This window comes from Eurosta solidaginis, chromosome 3 (assembly GCF_040869045.1).
Source record: "Eurosta solidaginis isolate ZX-2024a chromosome 3, ASM4086904v1, whole genome shotgun sequence".
Classification (NCBI taxonomy): domain Eukaryota; kingdom Metazoa; phylum Arthropoda; class Insecta; order Diptera; family Tephritidae; genus Eurosta; species Eurosta solidaginis.
Window position 1 is genome coordinate 165,335,839 of NC_090321.1, and position 22,413 is coordinate 165,358,251.

The window sequence follows — 22,413 nt, forward strand, 5'->3', positions numbered from 1 at the left end:
TTTTGGAAAACTCTTTATGTATGTTTACAATTGTTACAGTTTACAATTTTTGTATATACATACATATCGTTAGCTTAATGTGAAAATGTGTTAAGTCACTTTTTTTGAAAAATTGTATTTTAATGCAGTTTTAAAACTGAATTCAAAATACATCGATAACAAGAAAAAAATATTTTAATTTTTAATTTTTACGCGCTGTTTGCAATGATGTGTAAATGTGCTAAGTCGTCAACTCTTCAAAAAAAATGTGCTAAGTCAACCAGTCAATAATATCAATCTGAATTACTAGTCATTTCTTTGTGCGCGCATTTTATTTACTTATTTAATTCATTCAGTCTAAAAGTACATGCTTTGTTGTTGTTGTTATATTAACGATAAAGGCACTCCCCGAAGGCTTTGGGCCGATGTTGATGGTCCTTTGCCGCACATATGTAGATCCGGTACGTTCCGGTAACAAAGCACTATTAAGTTACTAGTCCGACTATCTCGGGAACGATTTATATGACCACATTAAACCTTCTAGGCCATCCCGTCCTCTCCACGAGGTCGCCAGAGCCTCGGATGTCAATGAAACAGACTTCGCCACGGGTAGGTGAGGTTGACAATTGGGTTGGAGAAGCCATGTATTGCGCTGGGAACCCCTTGAAATTGGATTCACTTAATTGAGACATACCTTTGTTGTTGTGTTTGATAAATGCGCTGACCACAATCTACTTCAATTCTTACATGTCGATAACTACATGCATTGTTACAGACTAGGTAAAAATAGAAAAAAATTCAAGCTTAAACTTATAGAAGCTGTTATTAAAATTATGAACACTACTGAAACGATTTGCTAGATGTATAGTTCTAGTTATAGGTTCATTCATAGCATAATTCGCTTATTAGTTATTTAGATAAATAATCTATTATGTCGAAGATCACGCATTGGAATATATGGAATGAACAAATTACATAAATCAGAGCAATTCGTGCTAATGTTTATTGCATTATAGGCAAGCATGAGTGTGATTCAAGTTGTTCTGTCATGCAAAGCCTGAATACCAAGCAATTTGCACCTGCTGGTATATGATGAGAGGCCGTCTAGCCAATGAAGCATACGTAAAGTAATTTTTGTAAAAAAATTTTGAACTCTCTCAATTTTATAGGAGTTATATTCATAAAAAGGATTCCATATTATTGAGCAATATTCAAGACGACTTCTGACCAACGCTATATATAGTGCCTTCAACGTCATAGGGTCCTTAAAGTCACTGGTGTTACGTCTACTGAACCCAACCATTGCAACAAATTTTGAAACAGCGAAGTCAATGGTACTAGAAAAAGAGAGTTTGGAGTTAAAAATTACACTCAAGTCTTTACTCTCTTGACAACGATTAAGAGATTTAGTATTTAGTTTGTAGATAAAGTATGTGGCAGTTGTCTTTTTGGAATAAGACACAACACAGCATTTGTTTGAATTTAAATATAAATTATTGTCTGCGCACCATCCGGCAAAAGAGTCCAGATCAGAACCGTTAGATATACTTTGACAAGTAAATAGTATTTTTTGTGTGTTTGAATAAAACTTTTTTTGTACACTGGAATATCGAGGAGTTTCTAGGTTTTATTTATGATTATATTTTGAAAAAATTTTCTGATTTTCAGCTTATTATAACTTTCTGTATCACCGAATGCCCAGATCGACTCGATTATTAGTACCTAAAGCTGTTATTAATGTATATATTGTGACTTATTAAGATTTTTCCTTCCAATCCGTTGGCCAACACAACTTTTTTCTATATCTCCAACGATTTAAAGTGTGTTTTACGCTAATTTTTTCCAGTGTGAATGCACAGTATCACTGATTTTATACTTTGAAACGCCGTACAGTCCTGGGTCCGTATTACGTTATACGATCCGTGACTGAAACTCATTTTTCAAATCACGACAGTTCTGAAACTGTGCAGATAGTTTGAAAGTATCATAGTTGTTATTTGAGTGAAAATGTTTTTCAGTCACTGATTGTAAAACGTAATACCGGCCCTGGACATCTGGTTGGTTATTGTTTAATCGCATGCAACTCAAATCGCTTATATCAACTTGGTAACTTTTTTTTACTCCCATGTGATTTCATAACGTAAAAATAAATAAATGTAAGAAGCCATAACTTCCGAAGAGATTTAAGGCCGAGATTATCTTCCGATTGCGTCGTGCTTCTTTTAATTTTTCCTGCAAATTGGCGGGACAGGACCTACTTGTCTTATGCCGAATCCGAATGGCATCTGCAAGGCAGATGAGTTTGAGGAATACACTCGGAGTGCTTGCCAAACACTGCCGAGGGGCGACCCCGCTTTGAAAAATTTTCTTCTAAAACTCTTTCTAAAATTTTGATGTTGCTCTTCCCGGGGCGTGAACCCAGGATCTTCGGTGTGGATGGCGGAGCACGCCACCATCACACCACGGCGGCCGCCTACCCACCCAACCTACACAACATTATTTTGGAGGTTGCAGCAGATTTTTACACAGTTTATAAGTGAAAAAAAAAAACATATCGTTAGCTTAATGTGCTAAGTCAACTTTTACGAGTTTTACAGGAGACGAAAAAAAATGAATAACTTTTGAAATAACCTTCTTTTTTCAAAACTATGAATGGAGATACCTTAATTGCAATGCTTTTGAGTGTAGAAGCTTTGAAAAAGATAAATAAAAATCATGTCTGCCAACCCAGCAGCTATTTTATGACTTAGCACAACTTCCGCACTCATAACAAATTTTTGTCCTGACTTACCACTTTTTACTCAATATGTTTTCCCATCACTCCTCACCTTTAATGATTGAAATAAAACACTAAAACTATATATTTCACAAAAAATACTAATTAATTGTCAAACTATTTCTAACGGTTCTGATCTGGACTCTTTTGCCGGATGCTGCGCAGACAATAATTTATATTTAAATTCAAACAAATGCTGTGTTGTGTCTTATTCCAAAAAGACAACTGCCACATACTTTATCTACAAACTAAATACTAAATCTCTTAATCGTTGTCAAGAGAGTAAAGACTTGAGTGTAATTTTTAACTCCAAACTCTCTTTTTCTAGTACCATTGACTTCGCTGTTTCAAAATTTGTTGCAATGGTTGGGTTCAGTAGACGTAACACCAGTGACTTTAAGGACCCTATGACGTTGAAGGCACTATATATAGCGTTGGTCAGAAGTCGTCTTGAATATTGCTCAATAATATGGAATCCTTTCTATGAATATAACTCCTATAAAATTGAGAGGGTTCAACAATTTTTACAAAAATTGCTTTACGTATGCTACACTGGCCAGACGGTCTCCCATCATATACCAGCAGGTGCAAATTGCTTGGTCTTCAGGATTTGCATAACAGAACAACTTCAATCTCACTCATGCTTGCCTATAATGTAATAAACATTAGCACGCATTGCTCTTATTTATCTAATTTGTTCATTCCATATATTCCAATGCGTGATTTTCGGCATAATAGATTATTTATCAAAATAACTAATAAAACGAATTATGCTATGAATGAACCTATAACCAGGACCGCGGAGAGGAGGGGGCAGCCAGGGCAATTGCCCTGGGCCCGGACGGTTTTTGGGGGCCCGAAAAGGCAAAGCAGTATTGACAGTACTCTAACTAGGATTTCATAGATACATACATATTTTGTTGCTACAAAAAATTGTTTTAAAATTGAAAATCACTAAACTAAAATCATAAACATCCAATCATATATTCTGGGGCATAGGCATAGTCGAAACCAAACGTGATTTTAAGTTCGATAAACGTTTTTGACACAATTTTATAAGCGCTATCTGTCAAAAATGCTTCAACTAACTTAAAATCATACTTTATTTCGACTATAACTAGGCTCCTATCGGTTTGGTCGTATTGCTTTTTCATTTTTGTAAAAGCCAGCGACATCTGTAAATACAGGCTGTAATAAACTAGAGCGTTAATTTGAAAAAATTAGTACACTGGACTTGTTTTTCGAAATTTGTGCAAACATATGAGTATGCAGTGGATAAGCTTACATAGGTCATTGATGAGTTGAAGAAGTTCAGGGATCAATGGTCGAGCATACTTCAAGAATGTAAGGTTCTGGCAGCGAGTATGGGAGTTGTGAATACCTTCGCAGAGAAAAGAAGGAAGATAAGAAAGCGCCAGTTCGATGAATTACCTGGCGAATCACCTGAGTGTGATTCCGAAACTCAATTCAAACAGTAAGTTTTTTTACGTTCTTTTGGACTGCTTGATTGGTAACATGACAAGACGTTTCGAAGCCGTAAATGACATTGCGATTAAATTTGATTTTTTGTGGAAGTATCAGGACCTGATGGACGAAGAGCTCAGAGAAAAGGCAGCGGCTTTTGCACGATTTATGGCATCGATATTTCTACGGATCTGATAGATGAAATCATTCATCTCAAAGTCATCCACTTAGCAAATTTGGGATGTGATTGGCTGCCACCATTTCAACTTCTGAACAAATTTCATGACTTGAAGATGGAAGTATTATTTCCTAACATCTGCATAGCATTAAGAATATTTGGCACACTTCCAATCAGTGTGGCTGAAAGGGAGCGTTCTTGTCTCTTGTATCGCGTGTAAAATTTATTACGTTCAACTATGAGCCAGAATCGCTTGACAAGCCTTGGAACATTGGCGTTGGAGTCAGCCTTGCTCGCAGCATTAGTTTTGAATCGGTAATTTCCATGATTGCAGATCAAAAAGCACGGAAGGTTTTCCTTGGCTGATTCAAGCTCTTCAAATGTACATATTTAGAAAAAGTTAATGTAAGCAATCAAACAATGAAATCTAACATTTCATTTGTGTAAGTGCTACAGTAAATCTTATTTTATATGAAATAAAACTGAAGGCGAACTGTCACAGGGGCCCGGCTCGGCTCTCTGCGGCCCTGCCTATAACCAGGACTATACATCTAGCAAATCGTTTCAGTAGTGTTCTTAATTTTAATAATAGGTTTTATAAGTTTAAGCTTGAATTGTTTTCTATTTTTAACTAGTCTGTAGCAAAGCATGTAGTTATCGACATGTAAGAACTGAAGTAGATTATGGTCAGCGCAAAGCATTTATCAAACACCAAAGGTATGTCTCAATTGGGTGAAGCAAATTTCAACGGGTTGTGTAGGCAACCCTCTCAAAGGGTTCCCAGCGCAATATATAGCTTATCCAACCCAATTTCCAACCTCACCTACCCGTGGCGGACTCTGTTTCATTGACAGCCGAGGCTCTGGCGACCCCAAGTTCCTCATGGAACTAGGGGGTGGGGAGAACGGGATGGCCTAGAAGGTTTAATGTGATCATATAAATCGTTCCCAAGATGGTCGGACCTTAATAGTGCTTTGTTACCGGAACGTACCGGATCTATATGCCGCAAAGAACCATCAACATTAGCCCAAAGCCTTCGAAGACAACAACAACAACAAAACATGTACTTTTAGACTGAATGAATTAAATAAGTAAATAAAATTCGCGCACAAAGAAATGACTAGTAATTCAGATTGATATTATTGACTGGTTGACTTAGCACATTTTTTTTGAACAGTTGACGACTTATCACATTTACACATCATTACCCACAGCACGTAAAAATGAAAAATTAGAAATATATATATTTTTTTTTGATCTACGTATTTTGAATTCAGTTTTAAAACTGCATTAAAATACAACTTTTCAAAAAAAGTGACTTAGCACATTTTCACATTAAGCTAACGATATGTATTTAAAAGTTTGTTATGTATATACATATGTATGTGTGTACCTACATACATAATTACGTATGTAGACACTTGTAAATTTATTGTTATTAAAAATGTGGAAAAATATTTAAAGAATAAAACACATGTGAGCAACATGTACGTCATTAACAAACAATGCCAATATACGACTACATATTTCAACATATGAACATATATATATATATATGTATATATGAGTGAAGTATATATGGCGCTTGTATACATGGAATTGTTGCTAAGATTTAGGGGCTCGGCAAGAGCTTATGCCGTCTAAAAATAATTACTTAAAGCACAGAGAATACGACATCTTTTGTCATAAAAAACATTTACGCAAATGTATTGTATGTGTTTACGTCTTTTTCTTTCGTTTTTTTGTATTTATGAACGCAAGTGAGTAACATAATGCAACCATATGAATACTTATGTATACATATGAACAATTCCAGTATCACTTACTATTCAATATAAAAACCATTTTTGGCTACAAATTTTTGAGATTTTTTAAATCATTTGTTATATTTAATAGTCAAATGATGGTATTGACGAATGAAGTCGAAATAATTTGCAAACAACTTCTCAGCTTTAGATAATGTTAAGCGATGTCACTGACGTTGTCGTACAATTTCGGGGTAAAAATTTTAATTGCTTTGTACAATTCAAATCAAGTCTAATTTCCTTGGAAGATCGACTTTTCGAGAATAAAACTGCTATGGCTTCCATATTGATGAAGCTCAGCGACAGTAATGTTGCAGGGGATTGTGGCTTACGATTCCCATCCCCCAAAATGGTTCCAGGAAAAGAGTTTTAATTATTGTGAATAAGACAAATATGATATCTTCAGCATAAACGAAAGAATGAATCACACGATTTTTAAAGTGACGACCGTATGCGTCGGCATATTGAACATCTTCTCAAAACGCTAACAAAATGCTAAAAAGGAACCATCTTGAATATCCTGTTAGGCAGTTGACGGATAAGATATCACACAATAATAACACAAAGTTATTGAATTATATGAAGATCAAACTACTGAAAAGTATTTTGTCCGACCGGACTTGGCCTGTGAACCAAAGCCGAACCAAATGTTCTTTTTAAGCCACTAAGTAATCGGCCCATTAGTGAAGCCGATGACTTACCTTAAATTAATATAACCCGACTTAAAAAAAAATCTTTCGATAACTATGTATTTGATCATAAATAAAAAACAAGTAAGAACGGGACTGTCTTCGGCTGTGCCGAAGACTTCATACCTTTCATGAATGGGGCTGAACAATAATCTTATCCCGTTCGTAATCTCCGAATAATCGGATGTATAAGATAAGAAATATATAGTGAACAGATCTACATACCTTAACGATTTTTAAGATAAATATAAAATAAAAAACGGGTAGGTACTTTGTGTGAGGATGCAAAGTTTCAGGTTTTTTGTGGTCTGCGTGTAAAAACTATGACTACGAATCACGTATTTCAAAAATATATGACGAAAACGTAACTATTTGATGAAATTTGATGAATTTTTAAGATTCTAGCCGTAAAAAAGGGGTCAAAATGACAGTTTATATGAAGTATATAATATATATACGACCGATCTCTATGATTTTTTCAGACAACAATATATGCTATATACGTAAGCATTTTGTGAAATTTGAAGCTTCTAACTGTTAAAATGGGGCAGAAATTGCGCAAAGTTTCTTATCTGAACAATCGGTTGTATGAGATATATACTATGTGTACCACCGATCTCAATGATTTTTTCAGACATCAATATATGCTATACACGTAAGCAGTTGGTGAAATTTGAAGCTTCTAGCTGTTAAAATGGGGCCGAAATCGTAAAAAAAATATATATATACTATATATATATACCATCATATATATATATTATATATATCACCAATCTCTATGATTTTTTGACACAACAATACATACTATATACGTAAGCAATCGGTGAAATTTGAAGCTTATAACTGTTAAAATGGGGAAGAAATTGCGCAAAGTTTCTTATCTGAACAATCGGTTGTATGGGATATATACTATATATACCACCGGTATCTATGATTTTCTCAGACAACAATATATGCTATACACGTAAGCATTTGGTGAAATTTGAACATATCTAAACGATTTTTAAGATAAATATAAAATAAAAAATAGGTAGGTAATCTGTGTGAGGATGCAAAGCTTCACGTTTTTTGTGGTCTGCATGTAAAAACTATGGCTACGAATCACGTATTTCAAAAATATATGACGTAAACGTAACTATTTGATGAAATTTGATGAATCTTGAAGCTTCTAGCCGTAAAAAAGGGGTCAATATGACAGTTTATATGAAGTATATAATATATATACCACCGATCTCTATGATTTTTTCAGACAAAAATATATGCTTATACGAAAGCATTTTGTGAAATTTGAAGCTTCTAACTGTTAAAACGGGGCAGAAATTGCGCAAAGTTTCTTATCTGAACAATCGGTTGTATGAGATATATACTATGTATATCACCGATCTCAATGATTTTTTCAGACATCACTATATGCTATACACGTAAGCAGTTGGTGAAATTTGAAGCTTCTAGCTGTTAAAATGGGGTAGAAATTGCGAAAAGTTTCTTATCTGAACAATCGGTTGTATGAGATATATACTATATATAGAACCGATCTCTATGATTTTTTCAGACAACAATATATGCTATATACGTAAGCAATCAGTGAAATTTGAAGCTTATAGCTGTTAAAATGGGGTAGAAATTGCGAAAAGTTTCTTATCTGAACAATCGGTTGTATGAGATATATACTATATATACAACCGATCTCTATGATTTTTTCAGACAACAATATATGCTATATACGTAAGCAATCGGTGAAATTTGAAGCTTATAGCTGTTAAAATGGGGTAGAAATTGCGAAAAGTTTCTTATCTGAACAATCGGTTGTATGAGATATATACTATATATACAACCGATCTCTATGATTTTTTCAGACAACAATATATGATATATAAGTAAATATTCGGTGAAATTTGAAGCTTCTAGCTGTTAAAATGGGGCTAAAATTTGCGAAAATATATATATATATACTATATATATATACTATATATACCACCATATATATACTATATATACCACCGATCTTTATGATTTTTTCAGACAATAATATATGCTATATACGTAAACATTCGCTGAAATTTGAAGCCTCTAGCTCTTAAAATAGGGCAGTAATTACGAAAAGTTCCTTATCTGAACAATCGGTTGTGGGGGATATATACTATATATACGACCGATCTCATAAATTTTTTCAGGCAACAATATGTTCAATATACGAAAGTATATGGTGAAGTTTGAAGCTTCAATCTGTTAAATTGGGTAAGATATTACAAAAATCCTCTTTTTCTGAAAAATCGGTTGTATGGAGGATATATGCTATAGTGGTCCGATCCGGTCGGTTCCGACAAATGTCTAATCGGACACCCAAATACACCTGCTCACCAAATTTTATCACGATATCTCAAAAATTGAGGGACTAGTTTGCATACAAACAGACAGACGGACAGACGGACATGGCTAAAACAACTCAGCTCTTCAACCTGATTATTTCGGTATACTTAATGGTGGGTCTATCTATTTTCCTTTAAGGACTTACAATTTTCGGTTTCGTGACGAAATTAATATACCATTTCATTTTCATGAAAGGTATAATTAGAGCTCTTTTCTTGTATTTAGAATTCTGAATGAACAAAAACCACAAAAACAATTCTAATATTCCTACATTAATTGCAATCAAATCAAATGTTTTGTAATTAGACTGGACAAAAGTCCATTTGGAAACTTATGTGGAGATGGTCTCAAAAAAATTTTTAAAACTTTTTTTGATCATTGCAAACACAGCCGAAAAGGTTTCTTGTTGTTGTAAATTGTTTATCCGACATCTGATTTTTTAAAATTGAAATTCCATAATTGTTGTCTTGAAAATCAATAAAAATCCTTTTATGCTTAACTACACCTTTTTCAACTGTATTTCGAAAAAAAAAACAAATGTATTTCAGAAAATTCAATTGTATTTCAGATAAGCTCAAATGAATATCAAGCTAATGTCATTTTTGGAAAAAATCAACTGTATTCCAGATTTTTCAAATATATTTCAGAAAACTTCAAATGTACTTCAGAAAACCCGTAATTTATTTCAGAAGATGTAAAAAGTATTTCAGAACTTGTCAAATGTATATCAGGTATTGCAGGTCGTGTTTTTTCTTCTCCGAATAACCTCTTCTACACATACTACAAACGTCTTTAATAATTCATGGTTCATTATATATTTACCATGAATATTAAATTGGATTTAGCATTAAAGAGTACTGTCCCAGACCTAAAGGAGTTGCTGATCTGTTACAATAGACTTTCTATAACTCATCATGACACGGCGGGCGCTTTGTCGCATACAATGACCCACGACGCATTTCCATCGAAAGCACACTTGTACCGATGCAAGAGCTCCAGACGGCTAGCATCCCCTTAAATTTGAATAAAAATTAATCACTTTTTCACAGCACGACTCAAAGTCAAAAATTAATTTTTGCTTGAATTTACTGAAATTAGAGTTTTCTACACGAATGTTTCTTGCTCGAAATACTTGTTTGTTTTCTGAAAAATACTTGAGATTTTCGGAAATAGATTTCACCCACTCAGCATTTAGGTGATTAAATTTTGAATTTCCCTACATATCAATACAATTTGATTACTCTTTCTGACTAAATAATGAGTTATCATACAATTGAACAAAAGATATTATCAAATATGAATACTTTTGATGATCAAAAACTTAATATAGTTTTTCAATCACATTTTGGAATCATATTTGAATCAAATGTGTATACTTTAGGTGATCAAAAATTTTAATAATTTTTCATTCAGCTTTCTGAATCTTTTCTGACAATCTTTGTTGACTGAATATGAATTTTATACTTGTTAAACTTTTACTTTTCATTGAAGATCTAATTTTTTTTAACATACACACATTTTTTCATTCATGAAGTTCAGAAAAAATATCTTAAAATTTTATTCTTCAAGACAAGAAATAATGTATACATATAGTGCTCATAACAAAAGATGGCCCCAACCATTTCTCCGCTATCGGCTTCCCAGAAAATAAAAATTATACCATTAGACAATACAAGGGTTGTGAACTATTTGAACCCCAGGTAAGTGAAACTCTCTTAACATATGTACCTGGATATGGCTTCAACATCCCGTACCATATCGTATTTTAAGATGTTGACGATCATAGCTGATGCTGGATGTTGTAGTCGCAGGTGTATATTGGTCTAGTTTGTTTGCGAATTACCTTTTGTTCAATAGCTCACTTCCGGCTTTTTGTGAAATAAAATTGAGATTTTCTGAAAAACAATTAGAATATCTGAAATAAAGTTAGCTTATTCTGAAATACATCTGTACTTTTCTGATATTTATTTGAGCTTTTCTGAAAAACAATTGATTTTGTCTGAAAAACAGTTGGAAAGGTGTAGTTGTAGCCGCTTAGGGTATAATTTCGTTTTCACCATACTATGAAAAACGAGTATGTGAAAACGACTTCAGATCTCAGAATTACATTAATAGGAAGTTAAAACAAACAAAAAATTTCTGCTCTTTGCAAGGATGAAAAAAATAAAAATATTTGCCTATACCCTCGCATCTTAAGCTTTAAATATAGGGTGAATAGAACTTTTGCAACTTTTTTATTTCTGATATACACCCATAATAAGCCTTTCGGTTTGAATACTTTTTTTGCAATTATTAAGTTGAATTGCATCAGTTTATATAAAATAATTGTTAACCGTTAATTATTTATCATTTATTACGCGAAGAAAGTCAGAGAATTAGATAGTGAAGGTAAAAATATGAAAAATGTTATTGGGTCTGAGATTTTGCGAAGTTACCGACTTTCAAAAAACAATAAAACACCATTTTCGTACCACTCAAAAATCTTCAGCTTTATATGGATTTCGGAACACGTACCCCAATAAAGACTTCTTACGCCCTTACTCCCCCCACATATTTTTTTTCAATTAGACAAATATCTTTAGAGATATTCGTGCATTTTTGCGAGAAATAGAGCATAATTCAGAATCACATCGTGATATGTTGCAAAAACGCAATAAACTATAATTTTCTAAAAAAAAATTGTGCTGTGAGGTTAGATCGACCGATTAATTTTTTGCTGTGAATCATGTCATGGAATCCACTGGTGGGTTAACTTTTAAATCTTTAATTGTAATGTGGAACCAACGCCTCTAACACCCCTCTCCTTATGGTCCACTACTGTTGAAACTGCAAGTTTCCTTGGACTCCCGTTAGAGGACATTGATGACAATTTGCGATTGGTCGCACCTATTGGATGGGGCGAAGCATTGCTACAACAACAACAACAACAACAAACAGGACGGCAAATAAGAACGAGGTTCAGAGATTACAGCAAAAAAAACACGGAACCCAAACAGTATACCAGAGTCTAACTTCGCGAATCACTTGGTCGAAAATGAATGTTCCGCAGCAAACATCAATAAAACAGTTAGGGTCCTTAACATACAAGCAAAAGGCCGACGTCTCAACGTACTCGAAAAAATGGAAATCTACAAGCAGAAAACATTCGACGGTGGAATAATAAACGAACAAATAAACACAATTTCTGATACAATATCTGAGCCTTTCAAACTTGTTTACAAGGAGCAAAACAATCGCACAGGTACAACAGACAAACACAAAACAATAAATGCACCAAAGCAACAAACCCACAAAAAAGGTCAAACGACTAGAATTACTGACTTTTACCTGCCTCAGTCATCCACACAAATCGATCAGTAAAAACCACTCTCCGTTCTGAATCAAGACACAGCACATACACATAAATATAAGCAAGCATCAATTTTGACAATACCTGCTTGTTACCGCCGTCTAAGGTCTAGTTAAGGAGGCAGTACTTTACTTATTTCATTTAACTACTAACGGTATACACATTAATTTAACTAATATACATACACATGAACATACGTATTAAGTCTTCATCCTATTTTCTCATTTTATCACTGCAATAAATGTGACCAGCCAGATAATGAAGAGATGGTACAGTGTGATCACTGCGATAGTTGGTTTCATTTCGTTTGTGTAGGCGTGGATAGCACTATCGCGAATGAATATTGGAGTTGCGAAGCTTGCATCCAAAACGCTACGACTACAACGGTGAACAACGAGGCACCAGCATTGTCGACAGCACCTCCAATATACGGAACAGCGACGACAACACCTTTGCTACAGCAAGCGGCAGTAACAACGTACGCAGACATTTTCGGCACGGGAAATATCCCAAACGGGCAACAAACATCAGCAAATCGCGTGATAACAACACCAGCAACGAACATCATCGCCAATTCTTCCGCTTTTATTCCTTCGGTAGTGGGAATGCCTGCGCCAATAATGACGTCATCGTTATTACCTGCGCACCAACAAAGGGCAAATTTTGACAATAGTTTCACCCGCCAAAACTTACACAACGTTGGTATTTCAGCGCCAAATTTAATGTCATTTGGTATGACAGGCGATTCAGCGGCAGTGTGAGTGTCACAACAGAATTTGCAAATACAAGGTCTGGAAGAAGAAATGAAGCTCCAACAACAATTCATTGATTCGAAATATAAAATATTAGCGGAGCAAGAGTCTCCCATGTTAAGCACGCGTACAAATACCTTTGCAAATTCACCAACTTCAGCACAACTAGCTGCAAGACACGTCATACCAAAGAGGCTACCAAATTTTAGTGGCGATCCCGAAGACTGACCACTATTCATAAGCAGCTTCGAAAACAGTACAGCGGTAGCTGGGTTTTCAAATGCAGAAAATCTCATCAGACTGCAAGATTGCTTAAAAGGTAAAGCAAAAGAGATGGTGAGAAGCAAATTGTGCTTACCAGATATGGTTCCCGAAATTATATCTACACTCCGAATGTGCTTTGGACGTCCGGAACATATTTTAGATCGCGTTATTAATAAAGCAAGAAATATGCCGGCAATTAAAGATAAATTAGAAATGCTTATAGATTTTTCGTTAAGTGTACGGAACATATGCGCAACAATGGAGAGTTGTCAAATGCATGCACAATCCACTCTGTTCAGTGTCTGGTTGTACCAGATAGCAGAAGCAGCCAGTACACTTGTCAGTTTTGCTCCAACCAAAAACAGCGCATCAATCAACACACACATTGTGGCCGAGTCTGGAAGGGACGGTAATCACAGAGAAGCCAACAAGTTCTACGTCTGTGGCGGTGACAGACACAAAGTCGAGGAGTGCGAAGTTTTTAAAAACGCATCGCTCAGTCGCAAGTGGGATTATGTACGCGAGAAAAACCTTTGTCGTATATGCCTACACATACATCGCCGAAAGTGCTCGAGCTTCAAAAGTTGCGGTATAGATGGATGCCCAGCAAAACACCACCCACTATTACGTAACTGCAAGGTAGAGGTTACCAAGGAAATCGTAAGTACAAACGATACCAATGCAAATACACAGGTAAACGCACATAGCTGTGAAGATAGTAAAGCGCACTCATATTTTCGAATCGTGCCCGTAAATATTCATGCAAAAAACAATGTAATAAAAACTTTCGCATTCCTAGACGAGGGCTCTGCCGTTACACTCATCGAGGCGAACTTGTTCAAGAACCTAGGCATAGAAGGTGAACCAAGTCCTTTGTGCTTGAGGTGGACTGGCAATACCACTCGTACGGAAAGCAATTCGCTGCTCGCATCAATAGATATTTCTAACCACAATGGCCATAAATTCACCCTAAAGGACGTACATACTGTGGAAACTTTGAATTTACCTACGCAATCGTTAAATGTGAAATACATCGCATCAAAGTACCCGTATTTAAAAGGGCTACCCTTAGGATCATACAACATCGCGAACCCGAAAATTTTAATTGGGGTGAACAACTGGCGCTTAGCAGTACCTCTAAAAATAAAAGAGGGTAGAACCAACGATCCAATAGCAACCAAATGCCGGCTCGGCTGGACGCTACAAGGAAGCCTTGCCAAAAACGAAAACGCATATCACATAAACGTACATACTTGCGACTGTCTACAAAACGATCAGCAGGTACATGAAGCAATGAAGGAATATTTTAAAATCGAAAATCCCAAACCGACGCATCTCTTATCTGAAAACGATAAGCGGGCCATGCGAATATTGAACGAAACTTGTAAGCAGCACGACAATCACTACGAGGTCGGACTATTATGGCGCGCAGATAATTTACGCCTACCAGAAAGTTATAATCAAGCGCTACGTCGACATATGTGTCTGCAGAATAAATTCAAAAAAGAACGCAGCCTGAAAGCTACGATTCAAGCAAAAATTGATGATCTTGTCACTAAACGCTCGCAAGTTAACATTGGACGAAGTGGCAGCCGCTAACGAAAAGGTATGGTACCTGCCAATTTTTTTAGTGAAAAATCCCAACAAACCGGGGAAAATACGTCTAGTATGGGATGCCGCTGCTAAATCAAACGGCGCCTCACTTAACGACTTTTTATTGAGTGGACCCGACCTACTCAACTCTTTGGTAAATGTTTTATTGGCCTTCAGAGTGGGTAAGATAGCAGTGTGTGGAGACATCGCGGACATGTTCCACCAAATTAACGTTCGAGAGAGCGACATGCATGCTCAACGGTTCCTGTGGTGTGACACCAACGCTAACGAAATCCATCCCAGCTCATATGTAATGTGCGCGCTCAGTTTTGGAATAAGCTGCGCCCCATGTATCGCACATGTTGTGCGCGACAAAAACGCCGAAAGGTTTCGCAACAAGTATCCCCGAGCGGTGGAGGCTATCCAAAAACATCACTACGTCGATGACTTTATCAACAGCACAGATGACGAACAATCAGCTATCGAGTTGGCAACACAAGTGAAGCAAATACATGCAGCCGCTGGATTTAACGTACGCAACTGGTCATCAAGTTCATTATCAGTACTGAGAAATTTAGAATCAGATCCTAAAATCAGCCAAACGTCCCGAGAGTGGGGATCGACTACCAAGGTTCTAGGTATGTTTTGGGATCCCGTTAACGATGTGTTTAGATATATTTTCAGATTTTCCCGAATGCGCCGTGATGTGATCAATGAGCCCCTCGTGCCAACCAAAAGGGAAACACTACAGGTCTTAATGTCCATATACGATCCGTTGGGTTTTACTTCATGTTACACTATGGGTCTCAAAATCTTGCTACAATACATTTGGCGTTCTGGATTGAATTAGGATGAGCCGCTCTCTGAGTTTTTATACAATAAGTGGTGCGAATGGAAGGCTGTGATACCCGTCGTCTTAAACATACGTATACCGAGATGGTACTCAACGTCACTTAGCTCTGCAACTGAGGTTCAGCTCCACACGTTCGTTGACGCAGGGGAAAAGGCATATTCCGCCGTAAGCTATCTTCGCGTAGTACACACTGATACCACGACTGTTACGTTAGTGGCAGCTAAAGCGAAGTTTGCACCACTAAATCCACTATCGATCCCAAGATTAGAACTGCAAGCTGCTCTTGTCGGCGTGAGATTAGTAACAAACATTCTAAGCGTACACCGTATACAAACCACATCACAGTTCTACTGGACTGACTCCAAAACCACGCTAAGATGGCTGCGTATGGACCCTAAAGGTTTCCAGCAATTCGTAATGCATCGTATTGGCGAAATATTAGAGCAAACTAACGTCGAGCAGTGGAAATGGGTGCCGTCTACTCTGAACCCAGCTGACCTCGCCACGAAGACTACTTCACATGTGAAAGAGAAGACATGGGTCTCAGGGCCCGATTTCTTGTCATCCAATAGTGAAGATTGGCCTGTTACTAAAAGTTGAAGAAGAAGACTCTGAAATAAGGCACCGCGTGTTGGTTATCCAAACACCTGATATACGTCCACCAGATTTTAACTATTTTTCATGTTGGAAACGTTTGCAACGTGCCATCGCTACATTTATTTTATTTATAAAAAGGTCGATCACACAATCTAAAAGTATGAAAAAGCCCGAAATGGTAACAAGCGAAATGCTTGAAGTCGCACGCACATTTTTGCTAAAGTACGCTCAAGCCGTAGAATATAGCGAAGAAATCTACAATCTTCAACGCGGCAAGCCTGTTCATAAAGCTAGTAAGCTAATTGCTCTTAATGTTTACCTAGATGAAAAAGGGATCCTTAGAAGCAAGGGCAGGGCAGAACACCTAAACAATCATGGCGACGTTATCATACTCACTCAAAATCATATTACGTTTTTACTTGTACGGTGGCATCATGAACGCTTTCACCACCAAATGCACGAAACTGTGATCAATCGCATAAGGAGCCAATACCACAATCCACGTCTTAGAGTGATGTACCGTAAAGTTCGAAAATTGTGTCAAGTTTGCAAAAATAACAGTGCCACACCAAAAGCGCCACAGATGGCTGTTTTGCCAGTAGCAAGGCTTGCGGCATTCGAGCGACCCTTTACGTTCACAGGAATCGATTACTTTGGTCCTTTATACGTGTCGGTTGGAAGGCGCCGAGAAAAGAGGTGGGGCGTAATATTTACGTGTCTCACTATTCGCGCCGTTCATATTGAGGTGGCACACAGTCTGGACGCTAGCTCATGCGTTATGGTTATAGCAAATTTTGTCTCGCGACGAGGAACACCCCGCGAGATATTCTCGGATAACGGAACTAATTTTAAGGCAGCGATGAAGATTATGAATGAAAATATCAAGTAGAAATTTAATCCACCCGGCGCACCGCATATGGGCGGCGCTTGGGAAAGACTAATCAGGTCTATAAAAAACGTACTTTATGGCATTTGCCCGACGATGCAATTCAACGACGAAAGTGTTCGATGTGCGCTTAACGAGGTTGAGTTCATCATCAACGCCCGACCCCTTACTTTCGTTTCCGTCGAATCGACCGATGATGAGGCTATCACTCCCAATCATCTGATGATGGGATCATCAGATGGGTATAAACCAATTTTTAACGAAAATGCAGATTTACGCCAGCGGTGGCATCAAACACAAAAATTTGCCGATCAGTTTTGGCGCCGTTGGACCAAAGAATATTTGCCAATGATATCTCGTCGAAACAAATGGTTCAGCAAGCAAGACCCAGTTAAAATCGGCGATATAGCAGTAATAGTTGATTCTGACCTTCCGCGCAACAGTTGGCCTAAAGGTATCATAATCGATGAGCATGTAGCAAAGGACGGTCAATTGAGGTCCGCCATAGTCAAGACAAATAAGGGCATATTCCAACGACCTGTCACGAAGATAGCAGTTTTAGACGTCGGCGTTTCAAATAGTAAACTTGCCGGGCAGGGCTCATTTACGGTGGAGGGATGTTACCGCCGTCTAAGGTCTAGTTAAGGAGGCAGTACATTACTTATTTCATTTAACTACTAACGCTATACACATTCATTTAACTAATATACGTACACATGAACATACGTATTAAGTCTTCATCCTATTTTCTCATTTCACGTTATTCTTTATCCATATGTATATACATAAAGTTAATAGCTGTTAATAGAAAAAAAAACTAAAACGGCAGTAGTCATTTTGTCGTCAGCGGGTTGATACAAATTATTCTTTAAAGTTCACTCCTTTCGCTTTCATACATATTAAATACATACATATTAAATTGAATTAATACTTGAAATTAAAAGCACAGTGTTCTATTAGAAATTTGACTTTTATTTATCCGCTTGGCTACGTGCATAACTGCAACGACGGTAACACTGCTCATGTACCTACGAACTATAAATACAAGACAAACGACAACAACAGATCATAACGAAAATTGACACTGATGATGGCACAACGTCGAAACCGGTTTGTATCGAAACCAAATTTGACAAGGGATGACGGAAAATTGTTCCAATGCCCATAATTCCCTTATAAAAAAAATATACGCACCTTTTTGGGGCAACGCCATTTTTTACCATAAAAGTTGCCGTACAAGGTGGCCTGTAAACTTTTATAAAACTTGGGCTAATTTTTTAGCAACACCAAAAAATCTAACCGGCTTGCGTACCATAAATTTTTATTTTTAAATTTCTTTTCTTTCCATTTTTTTGCAATACGAACCGATTTTGATTTTTTAAAAGTTGCTTAAAATAAAGCGTATTTACTTAAATCGAAATAGGCCCGTAATGAAAAAATTGGCCAAATTTTAAAAGGTTGCCGAAATTTATCCAAAAATTTATAAACACATTTTGCTACAAAAATTATAAACATTTTTTTTTTGAATGTTGAGATTCGATGACATTAATATTTATTGAAAAGAGCTCAAAGAAAAAAGCAAATTTTTGGCACCCTGTATCGTCGTAATCCGTTTATATTACGGTCACTCTTTTTTTACAGATATTGTACCCTGCAACGAGAACATTTTTACCTACATTGGTGGATTTTGGATATATCAAGTTTTCCGAGTTGGAAGTTGCTGTCATAAAAACTATGGTCTTACCAAATTTCAATTGGCCGATTTCTGTTCTACTTTGGCATTAAACGTTTTGCGGAAAGATTAACTGAAAAGGAGCGGACTAGGACGATGGACAATTTTTTTCAAACTTCCGTTCTTTGCACTAACATATCTCTACCGGTAGTGTTGTTTATGTATCATAAATATATTGCAAATTATATTAAGATTAAACCTTCAAGCATTTTTTTTAATTTTGCTAAAAAAAATGTTCTAAATTTCTGTTTGGCGGCTTAAATAATTGTTAATGGACTGTTTAGTTTTTTACATTTTTTGCAAGTGGACGTGGTTATAGTTTGATTTCGACCATATTCAACGATCTGTGACAAATCACTATAGCTCTGAGATGGTGAATGGGAATATAGGCACAGGTGAGCAAGGAACAATCGCATACTCATAATAACTATCATTGATTGTTATTTTCAAAAAAAAGATTAACAATTTCCTATCTATGGTTTGAGTGAAATTGTTTTCGATCCATGATCGTATAATACGATACGGGCCCAGTTGAATAAAAGTGTCGCTCCACAATCTAGATTTTAAATGTATTGAAATTATACGGTAGGTTTTGTTTTTATAAATTTAAAGTGATCCACCATTATCAAAAATTCGTTTTGAGTGAACGGTGAAGTCAGCAGCCTTTACCGCATCGTCGACGTTATCTTGAGTTCAGATAAGCTCGTGTACAAGATTTGATGAAGATATTTGAATTGCTCAAGTTATCGTGTTGATGGACTTTATTTTGTTAACTTAAACATGTACAACATCGACAATTGAGGGGATGTGTGGAATAACGGTGTAACTCAAGAATCAACCTTTTGAGAAAAGTGAAAAAACCTTAACAATGCAAGTAAAAATAAGTTTATAATATTCTTAGCGTAGGATTTTAGATAGTAGGTAGGTAGGTAGGATTTTGATAAGAAAAAGTAACAAATTTTATATATACATAAATTTATTAGAAAATGAATGATTATTTTTTTTTTATTTATACCATTATTCCATAGATCGAATATCAAATATTTTGATTGAGATACTTTATTAAACAAAATAGAAGCTACATTAAAAACCATTCTTAAATACATTATATTCTATTATTTAAATGTGCTTATAAATATTTGTTGTTTCCGTTTGTTATTTTTAGCAATTTTTTTTACTACTTTTATCATTTTTAAACTTTTTCTATTTTTAACAATGGAGTTCTCTGTCTGCCTAGTCGTTGTTGAAACCACTTCAATTCTTTTATTTTTCAGTTCTTTCTGGTCTACGACTTACTTACTTAATTGGTGCTTAACCGTCTAAACGGGTGTACCTCTGCTTCCATAGGCGGGTTCCGATAGAAACACTTTCTTGGCCGGAGCATCATCATTCATTAGCATAACATGGCCTAACCAGCGCAGCGGCTGCGTTTTAATTCGCTGGACTATGTGATGTCTGCGTATAGCTCGTACAGCTCATCATTAAATCTTCTTCGGTACTCGCCAACGCGTAGAGGTCCATAAATCTTTCGAAGAACTTTTCTCTCGAACACTCCCAAAGCCGCTTCATCTGCTGTTGCCATGGTCCATGCTTCTGCCCCATATAGCAGGACGGGTACGATAAGTGACTTGTAGAGTATGATTTTCGTTCGCCGAGAGAGGACTTTACTTTTCAATTTCCTACTTAGTCCAAAGTAGCATTTATTGGCAAGATTGATTCTTCGCTGGATTTCAGTACTGATGTTGTTGCTAGTGGTGATGCTGGTTCCCAAATAAACGAAGTCTTTTACTATTTCGAAATTATGGCTGCCAACAGTAGCGTGGTTGCCAAGGCGCGTATGCGCTGACTCTTTGCTTTGCTGGATGAAAGTCTACGACATTGAATATATTTTCATACCATTTCTATGCTTCACTACTGCAAAATTTTATTAGAGAGTTATACCGTTTTTCCATAAATGAACCTAATATCTTTGTTAAATATCACTATTATTTTCTAAGATTATTATGGTATGTGTATGTAATCGTGCTCTTTTTATTTAGTTGATTTATGGAAAAACGGTGGAACTCGACTTATAACATTATTCCACACATCCCCTCAATTGGTAAAGTATCGGGGGGAAGAATCGAGGTAAAATATCGATACTTAACTCAATACTTGGTAAACAGCTTCGAGTATGTTCCAGTATTTTTTGGAAAAATTTCGATACTACTCACTCAGTAATCGTAAAGTTTTATCACTACACATTAAAAGCTAGCCTTTATTTTATTCTTATTTAAATACACTTCAAATTGTTGATATTTTAATTTTGCATGCCAAATTAGCAACAAGGCCTTTATTTGAGTTCTTTTCAGAATTATTTTTTCATTATCAGTCAAGAAAACATCACGAATCTCGTACTAAGCCAATAATCTAAATTTTAATTTATATTTTTATTTCCTGTCGGACATTTAAGTTGTTTTTAAAATTTAGATCAACGTAAATTGGTACTGTGTCTTATGATACAAAAAAATAAAAAAATATCTCACAACTACGCCATAAAGACGTCAGCTGTTCTAGATCTTGAATATAAAGATAGCGATTTTTATCAAAATGGCAATAAGTTGGAAAGACTTATAAGTAGCAACAAGCAATAACAAGCAAAGTCAAATTATTTACAATGTTTTTGAGCAAAAACTATGAAAATTTGTGTTTATATTGTGACGACTATTAGTGACACTAAGTGATACTCATATCACTAGTCTGATGCTAAGTAAATGAAGCCACAACAATAATAAAGCAGGCAGTCGCTTGTATCTACATAAACGAATCGATCATTATGTCTACACATATGTACGTACACGCAGCGGAGAGGAGACGCACAAACACATGCATATATCTTATCTGAGATGCTCCCAAACGTAGGCAATTATAATTGCGGAAGTGTCACCCACATATACACGCGTATATGAGAAGCTATACACGTGCATCTGTAGTTATAATTATATAGCAGTAACTAAGTAAATTCTGGAAGAGCCTAGAAGTATGCAAACGAGAAATCACAGAGTATAAAAGGAAGCAACATTAGAGGCACGACAATCAGTTTGATTTAAGACTCTATCTGGTGAGCATTGGTAGTGTTATTTTGAA

The 22,413-nt window shown here is 36.1% G+C and overlaps 1 protein-coding gene across 26 annotated transcripts in view; it reads left to right on the top strand.

The window, feature by feature from the left end:
• LOC137244566 (monocarboxylate transporter 14) overlaps positions 1–22,413 on the top strand; it is a 168,812-nt gene that overhangs the window by 93,825 nt on the left and 52,574 nt on the right. For 2 of the 26 annotated variants that reach the window (XM_067773729.1, XM_067773743.1), the window contains one exon: positions 19,197–19,434. The exons of 20 other annotated variants lie outside the window; for them this stretch is intronic. The gene's annotated coding sequence lies outside the window, so the exon portion shown is untranslated. Of the gene's footprint in view, positions 1–15,335; positions 18,666–19,196; positions 19,435–19,606; positions 19,683–19,916; positions 20,158–21,837; positions 22,388–22,413 lie in introns of those variants that run through there. 4 more of the 26 variants (XM_067773744.1, XM_067773730.1, XM_067773746.1 and 1 more) reach the window with 4 other exon arrangements.